We start from the raw sequence: 17,029 nt of genomic DNA, 5'->3' as shown, positions 1-17,029 counted from the left end.
AAGGACACAGCCCAAAGATGTCAAGGGAAGCAGTTTTCAGTTTCAGTAAAAAGAACTTTCTAATTTAGGGAGCAGAACAAAAATGGAATGGGATGCGTAAAAAGGCACAAGGGTCTCTGGCAAAACAGAAATAGGATAGGTCCCTCCCAGGGATGTTGCACAGGGGGATGGAGTATCCTGCAGGGGTTTGGATGGATAAGCTGTGGTTCCTTCCAACTCTGAGTTGTATGGTTTTTAGATTCTACTTCTGCTCATTGCCTCGGCTCTACCCAGGGGCCAGGGGAGCCAGAACATCAGCACACCACTCCACTCAGCCGGTTCTGAGATACCATCACCGACACAGACATACTGGTGGAAGAGAGCAGTGGGGCAGAGGAAAGGGACCAGGCCCATCCCTCCTCACCAGAGACCTTTTCTGGGAAAGCCCCTGGGCCTCCTGCAGGCCACAAACCTCTTTCCTGCCTGGACTACACAAAGCCCTTCTCTCCCTTCCTGGGCCAGGGCTTGGATTCTCAAGTTAGAAACTAATTCTTGTTCAAATTAGTCCATCTCACAGATAGAATTAGAAGCTGGGCAACTATTTGAGAACTACAATCACTTCAGTCCAATTGTTCTGGCATGTCAGCTCCATCCACTAGTGAAGAGTTTGCTCCTCAGGCTCTAGTGCTGGTGGGAAGCCATTACTCAAGGAAGCAAGGCTAGTCTGTTGGAACAGAGGAGGCAAATGGCTGGAGGACTGGCTTCAGGCAAAAGCAGAGGCACCCAGCCAAGCCAGGAGGGAGGCAGGGGCAAGGGGGCCAAGGATTAGATTCTGCCCAAGGAGGAAAACCTGAGCAGAGCAGGACAATCTCCTCTGTGAGAGCAGACCCCAAGATAGGGTTTGGTCAAGACAAGGCACCCATCTGTGCCTCAGTTTCCTTATACATAATTGAAGAGTGATGAGACCTCCCCTGCCCATCTCATGAGGTTATACTTAGGAAAAATCAAACAACACAGTTTGTTTGAAACCTCATTTATTTATTCATTCATTTTTAATAAACTATTATAACATCTAATATTCATTAGGTATCGAGCAGGTACCAAACACTGGGCTGGGTGGAAGAGCTGATTTAATGAACAAGACACAGTCTGAACTCCCATGGAACTCAGGAGGAATTATGCTGACTAATAGATAGCAGAGATGCTGGTGGTGGTGATGGTAATGATGATGACGAGGACGACCTCAGAAGATTCTGCTGGCCAGTACTTGATTTTAATGTGCAGTGAAAGATTGTTCCTCCCATCGCTCATCTTGGCTATGAGCTAAGAGAAATTAAAATGCTTTTGTATGAGGCAAACAATATACATATTTTATGAAATACATTTCTCTGCCTGTTTAATTGTGGGATCTTCAAGAAAGGCAGAGAGATTCACTGTTCACCACTGAGATAAATGGATCAAGTTTCAGCCTTCAGCCTCAGGAGGTCCCCTGACCACTGTAATGTCCTGGCTCTCCAGGTCTGCTGGGGGTCAGAGCATGCAGGTGGGCTCGTGGCCATGTAATGTGGCCTGGGCAGCTTTCTTTCCTCCCTGAGTCCCAGTGTGCCCAGGTATAAAGCTAAAACATCCACTTTCCCATTGCTTAAGGTTCCTTGAGCCTGATTTATCACAAACAAATCTTCTGAGACTCACTAAGATGACATTAGTTTACTAGAGAACAAGGGAAAAGGTCATTGGAAATGGTCTGACCTACATCTCCAGGGGTATCCTCAGTCCTCGCATTGTCAGAACACTCCCATCATTCTCCTCAATCCTTAATTGAGAATGTGGACGTTCCAGATCCCCCCTCAAAAAAATGTTAAGAGCTTTAAAGGTGTTCTCAAATGGGGGAAATGCTGGGCCCTCCTGTGCATCAACCGTGGAGTTCTACCAGGTAGTCTACAGGTGACGACAGCCAGGCCAGGCCTAGGAGAGGGCTTTGTGATTGCCCTGGCTACGTAAATAGGCAAGTGTCAAGTAACAAGGTAGGTTTACCAAAAAACTGATGACCCAGCCTTTGGGACCTCTTTTCTGGATCTCAGAGCTAAGTTGTGGAAAGCTCACTATAAAGTTATGCCAGTTGGGCCACCAATGTGTAGGGAGGATTACAATTTGATTTAGGGGACCCATTGCACCAGGACTTCATCACACCTTCACTACACCCAGAACATATCATCACTTCCATAGAACACTATCTTTATCTCACCATATTGAATCTCTTTAGACTGTAAGCTCATGAGCATAAGGAAAACGTACTGACCAGTAACAAGCACCTAGCAGGCACTCAATAACGTTAACTGAATGAGTGAACAAATGAATGGATTCTTTTTTAAAAAAAGAACTTAAAGAAGAGAATACTGAGAACCACTGATTTTTAAAGACATATAATCCTAGAAATTAAAAGGATCTTAGATATCAACTACTTAGCAGAAATGGCCAGCACCACCCACTCAAGGCAAACATCACTAATGGGTCATTACACTGTGTCCTGCTTACCACACACATAGCCTCAGAACACTTCACACAGCGCTTCACACATCCATAACCAATTTCCTGAAATTGGAATGCAAATAAAATTCATTTGACATCCCTGATCTAGCTCAGTCCCCTCATTTGGACCATGGGCTGTCTTACCTTTTCTGATCCTCCCCCAAAAATCTTGTTTCTACTAGTACGCCTTATCTAGCTGCCACTTTAAAGAAGATCCTGTCTTTTTCAAAGAAACACAGCTACAGGGCCTGGAAACAAGGCTCTATGTGGATGTCAGCCTAGCTTCCACAATGTGATGCCCTCCTGCCAAGCCCAAGTTGGGCTTCCAGTGTCCTGATATTGCCTGTGTCCAGATGCGAGAACATATGCCTCTCATGAGTGGCGCTGGCCTCGGTGCTGAAACATAGATCTGTAGATGTGAGACTGTAAAACCTACATTATAGAGGATTTAGGGTGTTTGCTTTGCTGAATGAGGGATTAGAGACCAGAAAACCCAAAATGACCATCCATTTGCAGAAAATGGAGTTGGAGAATTACAACTGTCAAATGCGTGCTCTAACCCAGAGGGTCCTATTAGAGCTCTCCCTAACTCCTGACACCCTTTCTCCATCACTAGGCTATGAGAGGACAGATCACCAGTTCCCCTGCAGAGACCCTGAATGCAGGCAGCCAGGAAGTGGCTGTCAGATGAAGGGCAGCTTTTTCAGTTGCACGTCTGTATGCAACTATCTCTAGGGCATGGCACCTTGTGAGCAGCCACACTGGCCGGGGGGCTAATTGTCTGGGCAGGAGGCTCAGGACTGCCAGCTTTGGAATATCACCAGAGGGCCTGCTGCTGACCTGTGTCAAGGCATTCAAGTGGCCTTGTCCCCCTCATTTCTTCTTGAAGTCTGAGGAAAAGCTGTCTCCAACATTCAGCATCCTTTCCATTCATATGTCCATACCTCCTCCTTCTCACTGCCCAGAGATCCTAACAGACCCTTACTCATTCCATAAAGCCAGCAAGTAAATGCTCCTCGGCCCCTTCAGCTTCCTATGATCAAGGAGGCTGTCAGGTAGTGTTTAGTGTGGGTTCTCTCTTTTCCCATCTGCCATAACACTTAATCAGGCCACATGCAGGTTAGGCAAAGATCATCAGGGTCTGCTAATTGTAAGTATCATCCCTCCCCACCTTCTGCCATCATCTTGGCTCTAGGGGAAAAAAAAGAAAGAAAATCACAGGACTGAGGAATCTAGAGAGGAAGGAGAGAGGCCTGCTTCTGATACATGCAGCACAAAAAAAGATTTCTCAAATCTTTTAACATAAAATCTTTCTTTCAGAATGTGCCTGATCAAAAATCACTACTCTAAGTCTGAAATTTACCTGCAACCATTATATTCTCCTCCTCTTCCTCCTTTCCCACTCAAAAAATGTCATTATAACCAGCATCCTGGGTGATAACAAAGAGAATTCAGCGGCCACTGCCCACTGCTTTCCCCTCCTCCTCAGCATCTGCAGCAGCCCTTGACCAGGTCTCGGTCTGCCCATAGACAACCAATGCCCTGCCCATCTCTTCCTTCCTTCAGAAGGATCCAGTGGTACGGTACATGAAGAAAAGCAGATGGTGGAACTGAAACACAGAAACCTCTGGGTGAGAGGACCACTGGACTGAGAGCAGGAGCTGGATTTTGCATTTCTCTATTTTCAGCACCCAGCAGAGCTCCTAGCACAGAGGAGTCTCCCAGAAATTGGGTTGAATGAATGAATGAACAAATAAATGAAATCAAAGTACCCACAAGGGAAGACTCCTGGCTCCTCCTTTACATCTTCCAAATCTCAAAAAGAAAGGGTGAGAGAGGCTCAGGGGTAGGAAGCTACTTCTGCAGAAGCTCTGCTAACACCCAAAGGTCCAAGATGTCTGCCCATCACCCTGGCTGTGGAGGGGAGCCTAGACAGGAAATTAAGCAACTACATCCATCATATTTATTGAACAGCTCCTCTCTAGAAGACACTAGAGTGGAGGTCAGTCATGCACACGAATCCTTAAACTCCAAGAGAGAACGTTCTCACTTCACCTGTCACTGTCCTTCTCTCCATGCTCTAGCCTCACTTGCCTTGTTTTTGTTTCTCAAACACACCGAGCATTTTCCTGCCTCCCAGCTGTGCCTGTTGCCGTTCCCTGGGCCCGGCCCCTGTCCTCCAGCTCCTCATGAACCAGGCCCTTCTCATCCTGCAGGTTGTAGCTCAAACGTGACCTCCTGACAGAGGCTTTCCCAATCCTCCCCTCTAAAGAGCCCCTCCCAAGAGTTTCCCTAGCTCTTCACCCTGTTGATTCCCCGTCCAACATTTCACTCAACACCTGTGTTTATCCTGTTTGTCTGCTTGCCTATTACAGCTGCTAGCGCACGGGCTTCTGAGGTACACTCAGACAATGAGCAGCACGAGTCCCGGAACGAGACTGCCGGCATCAAAGCCAACTTCGTCACCTAGTATACATGTGACTTTGACTGAATTACCTGAATACCACGCCTCAGATTCCTGACCTATAAAATGGAATTGATAATAGAACCTTATCTTACACAGTCCCTCATAAATAAACATTGTGAAATTAGTTAACGCACAGGAAGACTTAGAGCATCACCTGGTAGATAGAAAGTTAACGTTTCTAATTGCTGTTCTTTACTGCTCTGTCTGTTATTACCATATAGCCTGGTGTCCAGCACAGCCTGGTCTACAGCAGGAGCCCACATAACAGGAGCTGGTCACCCGCAGATACTATTAGCTGAACAAGTGAAAGACGCACACGTGAGTAGGAGCATCCAGAGAAAGCGCCATGGGACTGAGCGAAGGCAGCTTGCTTCCTGAGGTGCCTGGGAATAAGGAGAGGCTGCAGGAAGAGGGCAACAGGGCCAGGGCAGCCTTGGAGGAACTTAGGGAGCCCCTAGGGCTTGCTCTACAGTTGACTCAGGCCCAGGCTGGAAGGGGCTCTAGAGGGACTTGGGAGGAATGGGCTCTGGAGAGACATGAGGGAGTGGCTGGGGAGGTCAAGGGGCAACCTGAGTTGTTTACACTTACCCAAGGCGACAGAGAATGGTCCCAGTTCGCCTCAGGGAGATGCTCCCCCACACCGCAGGGCTCTTCTCCCATCGCGTCTCATGCCTCCTTCAGCCACAGGAGAAACAAAACAAAAATTACATCACTTCAGCCGTCTAGAGCCATGCAACTGTGTCCTTCCTGTGGACACAGAGGCTAGAGAGGGCAGAGACAGAAGGCAGGAGTCAGCCTGCTTGCTGCAGCTCAGGAGGAATGCTGGCCCTGCTGGGGTGGGAGGGAGGGGGAAAAGACCAGGGCTGAGAGTCCTGGTGACCAAAGACCATTTCAATTTGTTATGGGGAAACAAGCATGTTCAAGATCTAGAGCTCTGACCAGAAGCCTCCTGATGAAAGGCAAGAGCTAAAAGGTCTCTTCCCCTTCCAGTCCCTGGGCCCTGAGCTCAACCACCCAAAACCACACATGCACACACATCCAGCGAGAGCCACCACGGGAGCATTTCACGTGTGCCTGCGGATGCTGGAGGCATGACTGAGCCCTGAGGAGCTCACCCTGCCTGCCTAGCAGAGTGGCTCTCTCCTTCCTCTTGCTCCCCACTCTCTGGTGTGGGAGGGGCTGTGCAACGACAGGTGTGCACCCGCAGCATGTAATGAGGGCGTTCTCCTTGGACCTACCCGCTCACAGCAAAATCACTGCTGTAGATTCCAGGGGGGCATCCGATGCTCCCTAGAAGTGGGGCCCCAACAATTGGACAGCTAAGACAGGCGCCGAATCCCAGACAGGCAGGTGGCAGCTCAGTTGTGCTCCGATTCCTCTCTGGGGTGGTTAGCTGAGAAGGAAGGGCTCCTTGGAAAAGGAAGCACCATTACAAATCAGGAGCAGACCAAGGCTCCTTGGTAAAAGACAGGCCAAGGCAGAGGGAACTCACAAGGGGAATAATTAGCCAATAAGAGTCAACTAATTGTCATTCATATTAAATTAGGGCACAGGTGATTTGGAGAAAACCTACAGACCCTCCCAGATGTCTTGCTGGATTTGCATTGCACACAACAGTTTTATGGGACCCTGCTGGGCATCAGATGGCAGGAGCTGGGCCAGGACTAGAGTGGGGGAAGGGCTGCTGTTCTGCTTAACTACACAATAAACACATAGCAGCTTGTCCCAGAGGACAGATCTGGGCTTTGCATACTAAACACTTTGGTGCTAGGCTTTGGGGGCCTCTGAGAAGAGGGGCTCACTCTTGGCAGGGGAAGAGGGAAGAGGGAAAGATCAGTCATTCAGGGAGACCCAGGGGCTCCTTGCGTTTGGAGCAAGGGCTAAGTTTTGGGGATCCACTAAATCCAGATGTGGAAGGAAGCGAAGGGTGTCTACAGACCTGCAGAGGCCAAGCAGGAAGACAGAGAAAAGGGGTAGAAAGACACCACTTAGGGTCCAACCACCTTGTGGGGACTGGGGGGTGTGTGCACATGTGTCTGTAGATGTGCGGGTCTCTGCAAGTACACACACGTACATGCACACATACATACACACGAGGTATAGGAGGGTATAGCTGTGTGTGTTTGCATGCATATCTGCCTTTGTGTGTGTGTTTTGTGTCTACATAGCTGTCTGTATATTTGTGTGTGTCCATGCAATTGGGGTGTTGCCAAAACTTCCCACCAAAAGTAATGGCAGGCTGTTCTGTGTTCACTGAGGCTTATCACACTAATTTTAATCCCACATTATTGTTTTAAGTTGGCTCAAAAAATTAATATTAAAAAATTCTGTAAATAGAGCCTGGGGCTAAGTAATAAGATGGGTCCCTAGAAAGGGATTTACTACCACTATTGTTCTTAGAGTATGGTGAGGGTAAAGCTTGTTGCCCTTTGTGCTCCCTCTGGTTAGCCTCCCATTAGCTAAAGGGAGAGAACCTGAGATGCCTGCAGAGAGGGTCCAAGTGGCCACAGCCTGTTGGGGACCAGGCAGGACTCTAGGTGATTTAGTCCAACCCTGGTTTTACTATTGAAGAGACTGGCTCTGAAGGGAGGTGGCCATTCAGGTGGTGCCTTCAGAACTGGCCTGAAACCCAGGCTTTCTCATTGCCTCCCTCCCCAAGCTCAGCACCTGGGGCTGAACCTTGTCCTGGGAAACTGATGGAGAAATGGGTGTAAACTTGTCACACCCTCACACACACACACCACATGCTGTTGATGATCCCCTCTGTGGTTCTCAGTTTTCTTGTTTGTAAAATGGGGGACTAGAACTAGAAACTCTCCAAGGTCATATCTGCCCTGACATTTGGTGACTCTGTGACTGGGACTGGCTGCGCAAGTGGGGAGAGAGGCAGTTGGTACTCCATGCACACTGATGGGCAGGTCCCTCCTCTGCACTCTCTTGAGCTGTCCTTTCCTGTTCCTGCACTGCTCTTCCGCTCTCTCCAGATGGTGTAGAGTGCTAGGGAGAAGCAGAGTGTGGAGGCAAGGAAAACATGGTCTCAGGAAAGTTTCTCTTAGCAGAGTTTAAAAGAGCAAGGGTTATTCCAATAAGGGAAGGAAAAAGCAGAGTAGGGCTTGCTGTAATTCATCCTGCATTAAGAGAATAATGAAATGATCCTGCACTGGGCAGGAGGTACTCAGGTTAGATTTGGAAGAACTTCCTCTCTGGCAAAGAGGGCTATTAAACACAGGAAAGGAATAGAGAGTGAGAGGGAGGGACAGCTGTCCCTAAAGGCAGCAATTAATTATAGTTTCAAATGTCTGTGAGATGGTATGGATGGTGGCACCCCTTCCTCATCTCAAGGTCTTGACCAAATTGGCTAATTCTAAAGCCCTGCCCCTACCCTCCCCCCATCCCACACCCACCACACATACTCAGCAGAAGGAGCAGGGCCTGGCTAGGTAGTGACGAGAGCAGAGAACGTGATAGGAGGGGTCCTGTGCTCCTCAGCATCAGCTTACAGGACATAAGCACCTTGCCTGGTGGCACAATTTTGACTTAGCAACGTGTGATGGCAGGTTGACAGTTGGGCACCTGAGAAGGGAAGGAGGCATCAGACCTGGTGGGAGGTTTTGAGCTAGGAAAAAACACTGACATCCTTGGGCCCTGCTGGGAACAGAACCTCAGCTACAGGAGCTGGCCTTCTCCTGTGGCTCGGAAGAAGACAAAGGGTGTCTCTGCCTACAGGTGTGCAGGAGGAGGACCAGTCAGGGGTACAAATCCTTAAAACATACAAGGATAGCTTCTAAGTCTCTGGCAACTTGACAAAAGAGCATTTGGGAGTATCTCCATAGATGGTTACATGCCATGGCTACACCTGCCCCCACACATACATGCACACACATGTGCATACACACGGACTCACTGGTCACACATCCCCCAGCCCACTCGGCTCACATAGGCAAGGAACATGCAGAGGCTTCTTTGCCCAAGATCCCTGGTAAATTCCTGGATAGCCCGCTGGCCCGCTTTGCTCCATCCCTGCCTCTCCGTTATCCCTTTCCACCTCCCTCTCCACCCCAGCCTTGCTCCCTGCCTGCTCCTTGGAACAACGAGGGCACTGTGGGAGGTGGGCTGAGGCCGACACTTGCCACGCCCTTCGACCAGGCAGCAGTACCTGACAGGTGGGGCCGCCCTGTAGGCCGGCGCCTGAGGACCCCCATCTCCACCCCACACAGGCACCCCTGTATCGGGCAGATACCATCCGCCCCCACCAGCCATCGCCCATCCCGGGACGCCTGAAGCCAAGGACGGATCTGCATCCTCCCTGCTCCCCAGCTTGGCTCTTGGTCCCAGAGAACCGCCCCCCAACTGCCCAGCCCGGAAACAATCACCCTTTGAGAAAGGCTGCCAAGCCGGGCGCCAGGAACAGCCAGGGTGGAGGCGGGGTGGGATGGGGGTGCAGGCCGCGGAGCGACGAGCTTTAACTCCAGCGAGCCGGGGCCCGGGGGCGTCGGGACCCCGCGCGCAGCCCCTGCTCCAGAGTCTACAGCAAGAGCCTCCTCCGCTCGGAGGCTGTGTTGCGGAGGTGATGATACCAATCCCAGGGGGTCCTCGCCGGCCTCCCTCCCCGCGCCCCCCGCCTCTGCGGCCGAGATTGGTACCGACCATTAGCGGCGCGGGTCCCGCCGGCAGCTCGCGCTCGCTCGGGGCGGGGCGGGCGCGCGTGGGGGCGGGGCGGGAGGCGCTGTCACAGCCGCGGCGGCCCCGGCGCATCTGCCGCCGCCGAGGGGACTCCGCGCCGGCCCGCTCGGCTAGGCTCCGGCCCCGCGCCCAGGCCGCCCGCGCTTCCCTCTCCGCGCCCCTGGTGCCGGCCCCCTGCTTCCTCCCGCCCCCCGCGCCTCCCCTCTCTGTCTCCCCCGCCCCCCACGCCGCCCTGCCCGCGCCCTCCCGCGCGCTCCAAGGCTCCGGCCGTCGCCTCGCGGAGTCCACCAGGAGCCGGGCGGGGGCTGCGGGGCTGGGCGGGGGCTGCAGGCGGGCGGGCCGCGGACCCCGGCTATGAAGTGGACCCCCGGGGCCCGGAGCCCGAGAGACCCCGGAGAGGGAGGTGCGCGCGGCCCAGGGCAGCAGCCGGGGGACGCCGGGGCCGGGGCGTAGCGGCCGCCGCCCGCGATGGACCGCGCCGGGAACGATCTGGACTCGCCGCCGCAGGTCAGTGCCCCCAACGCCGCCTTCGCCCCCGCGGGCGCCGCGGCCGCGCACAGAGCCCCTTTATGCGTCCCCATCAGTAACCACGCCGTGTCCTCCCGGGTGCGTGTGTGTGTTTGTGTGTGTGTGTGTGTGTGTGTCTGTGTATTGGGTTGGGTTGTGCGCACAGTGGAAGCAGCTGGAAAGGGGGCCAGGAAGGAGGCCCGGGCTGGGAGGCGCTGCCACCAAGGGGCTGAGAAACAAAACCTGGGCTCCGCCTGCCCTCCTCGGGCTGCATTAGGGGAGAGCTGGTTCTCAGCAGCTTCCAACAACTGGCCAGGCTTTTAGCTCGCTGGTCCGTTTCCATCTCAGCAGGTAGTTCCTGGGGGTCCAGAGGAGTCAGGGGCCAGCACCCCCACCGCACCCCTGCCTCCCAGTAGTCATCCCCAACGGCTCTGAGCTGCAGGCACTGGCAAGTTAACTCTCTTCAGGGGACCCAGGCTCTGCAGCTCTGCTGGGGAGGCTAAGGGGCTGAGAGGTGGCAAGAAGGGGACAGAGGGTCCTTGGGACCTTTAGTGTACCGAGGAGAAGAAAGGAGGCATGGTCAAGTTCCCCACCCTCCTCCCGCACTCGAGCTCAGACCTGACATCCTGATCCCCCAGAGTTAGAGGGTACAGCTTCCGAAAAGGAAGCTGAGAGATGAGGCAGGAAAGAAGAAAGGAGGAAACCACAGGATCCAACAGTGCCAGGGAGAGGAGGTGACAGCCTGGTACCAAGCAGCTAGAGTCAAGAGCCCCCCTCCCCTCACACACACATAAACAAGATCTTGACCAGCCTCCCCTTCCCCTTTCTCTCTCCCAGGAGGGCCTAGTCTCAGCCATGCACCATGTACATGGATTCTTGTAGAAGCTGGAGCTGAGGAACTCTGGGGATTTCTAATTCACAGACTCTGAAGGGGGCCTTGACAGTTGCTAGCCCCATGCTGGTGGGTGCAGCTCCACCTGCAAGGGTACCAATCTGGATGGAGTATCCATTGGGACCCTGAGCTTGGGTTGTGTGGCATGCGCTGTGTAAAAGGATGGGGTAGGGATGTTCTAGTGCATAGCACTGTGAAGTTGTCGTGTATGTTTGTGTGGAGATGAGAGGCACACAGCTTCCTAAGTTACTGGGGTTATGAGCGAGGTGGCCTTGCAGGACCATTGCTCTAGAGTTTCTAAAATTTGTCTTCTGTGCCTCATGTCTTGCTGCCTCTGCCAATAGCCACCACAGGGATTGAGACATTTCCTCCCAGAACCTGCTTAGCTAGTGACCAGTATTGGCCTTGCTGGACCAAACATCAAGTCCTTCCTTAATACGGAATGAAGACTCTTCCCCATGAGACCCTCAAACAGACTGTCCACTCTGCCCCGTCCATGCCAACACCCCCAAAGGTTTTGGAGCTGTGTGCCATTTTCCTCTACCCCTTTTGGTGGGAGCAAGAAGGCTTGCTAGAGTTAGTGGAACAGGGAGGGGCGGTGGGTCTGTGCCCGTTCAGCACAGGAGCCATTTCTGTGCCTGATCTGGAGACGCTTGGGAATCATCCATGTGCAGGCGTATCAGAAGCTCATATGTGCTGGGTTGGATGAGTGCATATAGATTTCTAGAGGAGCAGGCACTGACTGGTCCTCCTGAAGCGTGGCGAGATAAATCACTGAGGTGGGACAGCTCCAGCAACAGGATTGGATCCTGCAGCAGAGACCAGGGGCTTCAGAGGAAGATGCTGGTAGGACTAGCCTAGTCCCTGCCCCAGGCCCCTGGACAGGCGTGGACTGTCCCACAGTAGTTTTTGAGAGGCGGGGGGACCAAGTCACTGTCCTTCCGTGCTGCAGAGCACAGGGTGATGAGGCAGGGCGGGAGTTTTGCACGGGTAAGAGATGCAGGCGAGCTGAGTGGGAGTCGGGCTCTAGGACAGGGGGCATGTGGGTTCAGTTTGGCTGGAAGAGAGGAGTGAGCTGGCACAGAGGTGCCTGAGAGCACTCTTCCACTGAGAACTGGAGAGAGAGGCAGGGCTCAGGAAGAGAAAGAATCTGAGAGTGTCTGAGGCAGGCAAAGAAGCCAGCATGAGACCAGAGACAAAGACACAAGCACGTTCACAGAACGAAGGAGGGAGGCCCCAAGGCAGAAGTCTGGCTCGCCCAGTGGTGCTGTGGGAGCCAGCCCAGGAACCCTGCTTCCCAAGATCCCCAGTACTGGCAGTCATCCGCCCGCAGGGGCCCCGCAGTGGAGCAGTGGCATGGTCTCCTGAGGAAGGGTCTTTCTGTGGCTCTGAGGAATGCAGGTGGGTGGGAGGGAGGCCCAAAGGCAGAAGGGGACGGGCTGTGAGAGCAGGATATTCATGGAGACCCTTTGCCCAGGCCCATTCCCCAGTGCTGAGGGCTCCTCCACATGTCCTGGCCCCTGACCCACCACCCTCCTGGTTCTGGGATGCAGTGGGGTGGGGAAGGGTGTGGGCTCCGAGGAGACTTGACACCTGGGGAGAAGGAAAAAGAAAAACCCCCTTCATACACCCCAAGCCTGCAGGCAAGAAGACCTCTGGGGACCCTGCTGAAGTGCATCCAGCTTGGAAGCACTGCAGCGTGGAGCACAGGCTGGCAGCCGGGCCAGGGCATCCGTCTCTGCTCCCTTTGTGACCAGCTGAGTGGACTTGGGGAGACGGAGCCTCTGAGCCTTGGTTTCCCAGGCTGTAAACCGAGGAGCCCTCCTCTCACCAGGCCACTTTCCCATGAAGTGCTAGTTGAATGTTAATGTGTTTATTTTGTATACCCTCCCCCACATTCTTCCAGGATCTGGATGGCTGTAGAATTTGGAGTAGCAATTCTTTGGCCAACCCTGGAGTCATCACGTGGGAATCGTTGCAGTCTCTCCTGTCTCCCGTGGGGCCCCCCATCTGGTTCCCCCACCTCCAGACTCTGGGCCTCGTCCAGGCCCTCCTGGGGTGCACTCTTTTGCAAGGACACTCTAGTGTCTCCTTGCCGAGCGACAGCAACAACTTTCCACGTCTAATTAGTGGTCGATGTAATCGTCCCAGTTTATCAGGCAACGGCTGTCTAAAAATGCATGCAATTTACCAGAACTCCAGTTCTGTGGCCTCTTATTCCTGCTGAAAGGCGGCAAGGTGGACAGAGATCGCTCAGAATTCCGTTTGCTTCTGCACATGCTGACTGAGCGCCTACCGTGTTTCAGGCTCTGGGCCAGTGCTGGGAACATAAAGCATCAAATATCCAGAAACAGAGTTTTCTGTTTAGCTTTGGAAGGGTTATGTGGGTTGCTGCATTTTTTTTTTTTTTGCAGCTACAGCAAATTTACTTTTCTAATGAGGTTTAGCTACAGCCAATGTTAAACCAAGCCCGCAAGCCTGCGCTCCCTGTACACTCCAGCTGACAGCAGGGCAGCGCCTCCCGGCCACATGCCTGGCAGGGATTGCAGCTTTGCCACTGATAAGCCCAGAGTGGAGAGTGTTGGTCTGGATCACCAAGAGTTGAATGGATTTGGGGGTGAACCTAGCCCGCAGGGCCGTGGATCTCACGGCTCAGTCTGAGAACCGTGGGCAGGGTTTCTCTCTTCTTGTTAAAGTGGGAAACGTGAACCATCATTACTGCTCCACGAAGGAGAGAGGGATGGAGGAAGCAGAGGGAGCAGAGACAAGAGGGCATGGCCTTGGTATTAGGAGTGGACAGGACCTGAGGTTGGGGACCTGGTTCTGTGGGTCCTTGCTGGGTGACTATGTGTGGCTGGGTGCCTTCCTTCACCTCTCCCCTTCGCTTCTCTCCATCTTCCTGCCTCTTTACGAGGCAGTTGAGCAATCTGGCCTCTGAGGCTGTGAGTGTCTTTGGGTTCAAGACTCTGGGCTGTTGCTTTGACCATCATTAAGAAACCATAGAGCCCAACACTAGATGTGGGACGGGCTGCTTTTCTTCCCATAAGTGGCAGTCCCTCAGTCACACCAGCCACATTTCAAGAGCTCACGTGGCCAGCGGCTACCGTATCGGCCAGCACAGATACAGACATTCCCAGCATCACAGAAAGTTCTACTGGAAAGTGCTGCTCTGGACTCTAGATTTAGCAAGGGGACAAAGAGCATGGACTCTGGAGCCTGACGGGGCTCCCAGCTCTGTCACTTACTAGCTGTGTGTCCATAGCACATTCCTTAACCTCTGTGTGCCTCAGATTTCTCGTCTCTAAAAGGGGGCTGATAATAGGATGTTTGTGAGGCGGGCCTAGGCCATGACAGGTGACTGTGTGAATCACTGGAACATGCGACGGTGAGTGCTTTGCTCAGCAGCATTTATTACTCGTTTAACAGTTCACTTCACAAACACTCATTGAACAGCCTGCTTTGTGCCAGGCACGAAGCCAGGTGCCAGGCTGTCAGTAATGGGCATGTGACCTTGCTTACATCTCTGACCCTTCCTGAGCTTCAGTTTTCTCACCTGTGATGGCAACGTGGCCAGATGATAACTTGCACCACTCAGCCCTGGGGAGAGAAATGGACAGGACGAGTGTGTCCTCCTTTGTAAGTCAACACTGCCATGTAAACAGGGGCTAACATGTTCGGAAGTGGATGCAACTGAAATTGTGTTTTTTTGGAATCACTCTCACCAGAAAGCATTTCCTAAGTCCTTGGAAGTTCAAAATAAAAGGAGCATATGAGGTCCCAGCTGCGACCAGCATCTTGCTGAGTAGGGATGGAGCAGGGGCTTGGAGGGGCCCTCTGCTGGCTCACCCCCTCCCTGGTCCTGAGGGAAAGAAAGCCAGGAGTCCGATGCCCTGAGCTCAGCAGAGGGAAGTGGCCAGGAGGGAGAAGGGCCCTGGGCCTGCCAGGGTTCAGAGATCAGCTGGCCGATCAGGTACAGGCACAGCAGCGTCAGCATCTCACTGTGTGAGGGAGTCTCCCTGAGCCTCAGTCTCGTCTAAACTCTGAGGAGCATGAACCACGTGAACATTTCCCTCCCAAATTATACCACTTACCTCGGTATGCAATCCACAGAACACCCCAGGAGAGGGAGGCAAGAGAGAGAAGGGAGCCTGCCAGCCAAGTTGCTGGAAGGCAGACGGGGAGAGGAAATGAACCGAGATCAAGAATTGGCCGTCCCTAGCCACAAACTAGAGTTGGACACAGGAGGCTGTCTGGCCTGCAAGGCTTCTCCCAGAATTAGGGTTCTGTGACTCTAGGTGGCTTCTTACTTTTCATAGATAAGGGAACCGGTGCCCAGAGAGGTTCCACTCTTGTCTCAGGTCACACAGCCCTTTAGTGCCGTGTCCTGACTGTGATCTAAGTCTCCCGACTCCCTGTCCTGGCTGTCTGTCCAGCTGCCTTCCCTCTTGGCAGGACAGAGCAGTGTAGCGGGGCGGCAGGAGCAGCCTCCCAGGTCAGGGGAAGCAGCCGGCGCTGAGACCCCAGGGCCCCTTTTGCCCAGGCTGGAACATGCCTTCTCTCTCCTGACAGCTGGCCCAGGAGGACCAGCCTGCACTACCTCTGACATCGCCCTGGGGAAGGTCAGATCCTTCAGGCCCCAGGCAATGAATTAAAAATACATACAAAACTTTAATTAAATCAGTGACTCGTTGGCCTGCTATGCGGTGTCCGTGCACACTCTGACTGGGAGAACAGGTCAGCCTGGAGCTCCTCAGGCTGGGGGAACTGTTGGGACCCCAGATGGCTTGAGACTTGGGCTCTGGGACTGCCCAGCTCCCGCTCAGCCCAGACCTGAAGCCCTCAGGGTCCCCATTTGCTGCCTGGGGACTCCCTGGGGGTGTCCTCTAAGCCTGAGGAAATCCTGGTCTCGTCCTTAGCACCCCTCACCCATCACCAGAATCCTGACACCCTTGAGGTAAGTGCCGACTCCCAGAGGTGTGAGCACTGTGTCCCCTGGAGACAAAGTGCCTGGAATGATGCAGCCAGTGCCAGCAGCCCACACCAGGGACCATGAGGGGACACCTCCTTCCCACGGCTTCCTGGGCACGTCCTTAGTTCCCAGCTCAGCCCCATGCTGTCTTCTCCCCTTCCCGCTTCAGGCACAGAGCACAGAGGAGGAGGGACAAGCTGTTCCATGGTAGGGACTGGCTGGCGCTCCAAGGGAGATTGACCTTCATGGCCCCAGAACCCCGGCTCCGGGTGCCAGGTCGATCCCCCTACCACCCTGCTCAGGTTGATGGACAGCCTCTCCGTGTGCTATTTTCTTTCTCCATCCAAGAGTTTCTGAACTTAAGCTGAAGTGTTCTCGCCTAGCTCATCACTTGTTGATGTTATGTTCTTCTCCCCTACAAATCAGCCTCCCTCTCTCTCTCTCTCTCTCTCTTTCTTGCTCTCTCTCTCTCTCTCTCGGAACAAGTGTCCCACCTGCTCTCACTGCCCACCCCTCCCCAGGTCCCAGGACTGGGAGACACAGCAGGCTGCCCTGTGTGTGCATGCCTGTGTGTGTGCAAGCATATGTGTTGTCGTGTGTGTGTCCATACTCATCCGGCCACATCCTGCTCACTCCAAGAGGCATGTCTGGAACCTCGGGGAGGCGGGGTGCTTCCCCAAGATGTGCCCTGTGTCTGTTTTCTCATGGTGACACGCTCACATGACAACGAGCAGAAAGGTGCACCCAGCAGCCCCACCTGAGGCCACACACAGGGGCCCACCCAGCCCTGTTGCAAGGGAAGCCCTCTGACCCCCCAGCCCCAGGTCCAGCCCTAAGGGTTGTGTCATTGTTTACAGATCGATCCAGCCAGACGTTGTGGATGATGGGTTCTTTTTTCACTGTAGTAAAAAAACACAACACAAAATTTACCATCTTAACCATTTTTAAGTTTTCAGTGGTATTAAGTACATTCATATCGTGCCACCATCCATCTCCAGAACTT

The 17,029-nt window shown here is 53.3% G+C and overlaps 1 protein-coding gene and 1 long non-coding RNA gene across 9 annotated transcripts in view; one reads left to right on the top strand and one right to left on the bottom strand.

Annotated features, from left to right (window-relative positions):
* Positions 1-996: 996 nt before the first annotated feature.
* On the bottom strand, positions 997-9,777 carry LOC102151035 (uncharacterized). Of its 2 annotated transcripts, none has more exons than XR_002809174.2 (5): positions 9,623-9,777; positions 8,389-8,548; positions 6,214-6,385; positions 5,564-5,650; positions 997-1,302 (listed from the first exon to the last, which is right to left on the bottom strand). It is a non-coding gene; the product is annotated as an uncharacterized lncRNA (long non-coding RNA). The 2 variants fall into 2 exon arrangements; XR_002809176.2 differs by lacking the exon at positions 9,623-9,777 and adding an exon at positions 9,349-9,517.
* B3GAT1 (beta-1,3-glucuronyltransferase 1) overlaps positions 9,389-17,029 on the top strand; it is a 30,846-nt gene continuing 23,205 nt past the window's right edge. For 2 of the 7 annotated variants that reach the window (XM_070273965.1, XM_070273966.1), the window contains exon 1: positions 10,027-10,165. The gene's annotated coding sequence lies outside the window, so the exon portion shown is untranslated. Of the gene's footprint in view, positions 9,543-9,753; positions 10,166-11,760; positions 11,904-17,029 lie in introns of those variants that run through there. The other 5 variants (XM_070273967.1, XM_023645183.2, XM_005611731.4 and 2 more) reach the window with 5 other exon arrangements.

The sequence above is a fragment of the Equus caballus genome, chromosome 7 (genome assembly GCF_041296265.1).
Source record: "Equus caballus isolate H_3958 breed thoroughbred chromosome 7, TB-T2T, whole genome shotgun sequence".
Taxonomy (NCBI): Eukaryota; Metazoa; Chordata; class Mammalia; order Perissodactyla; family Equidae; genus Equus; species Equus caballus.
Note: the sequence above shows the minus strand (reverse complement) of the source record. Positions and strands in the feature narration are given on the sequence as shown.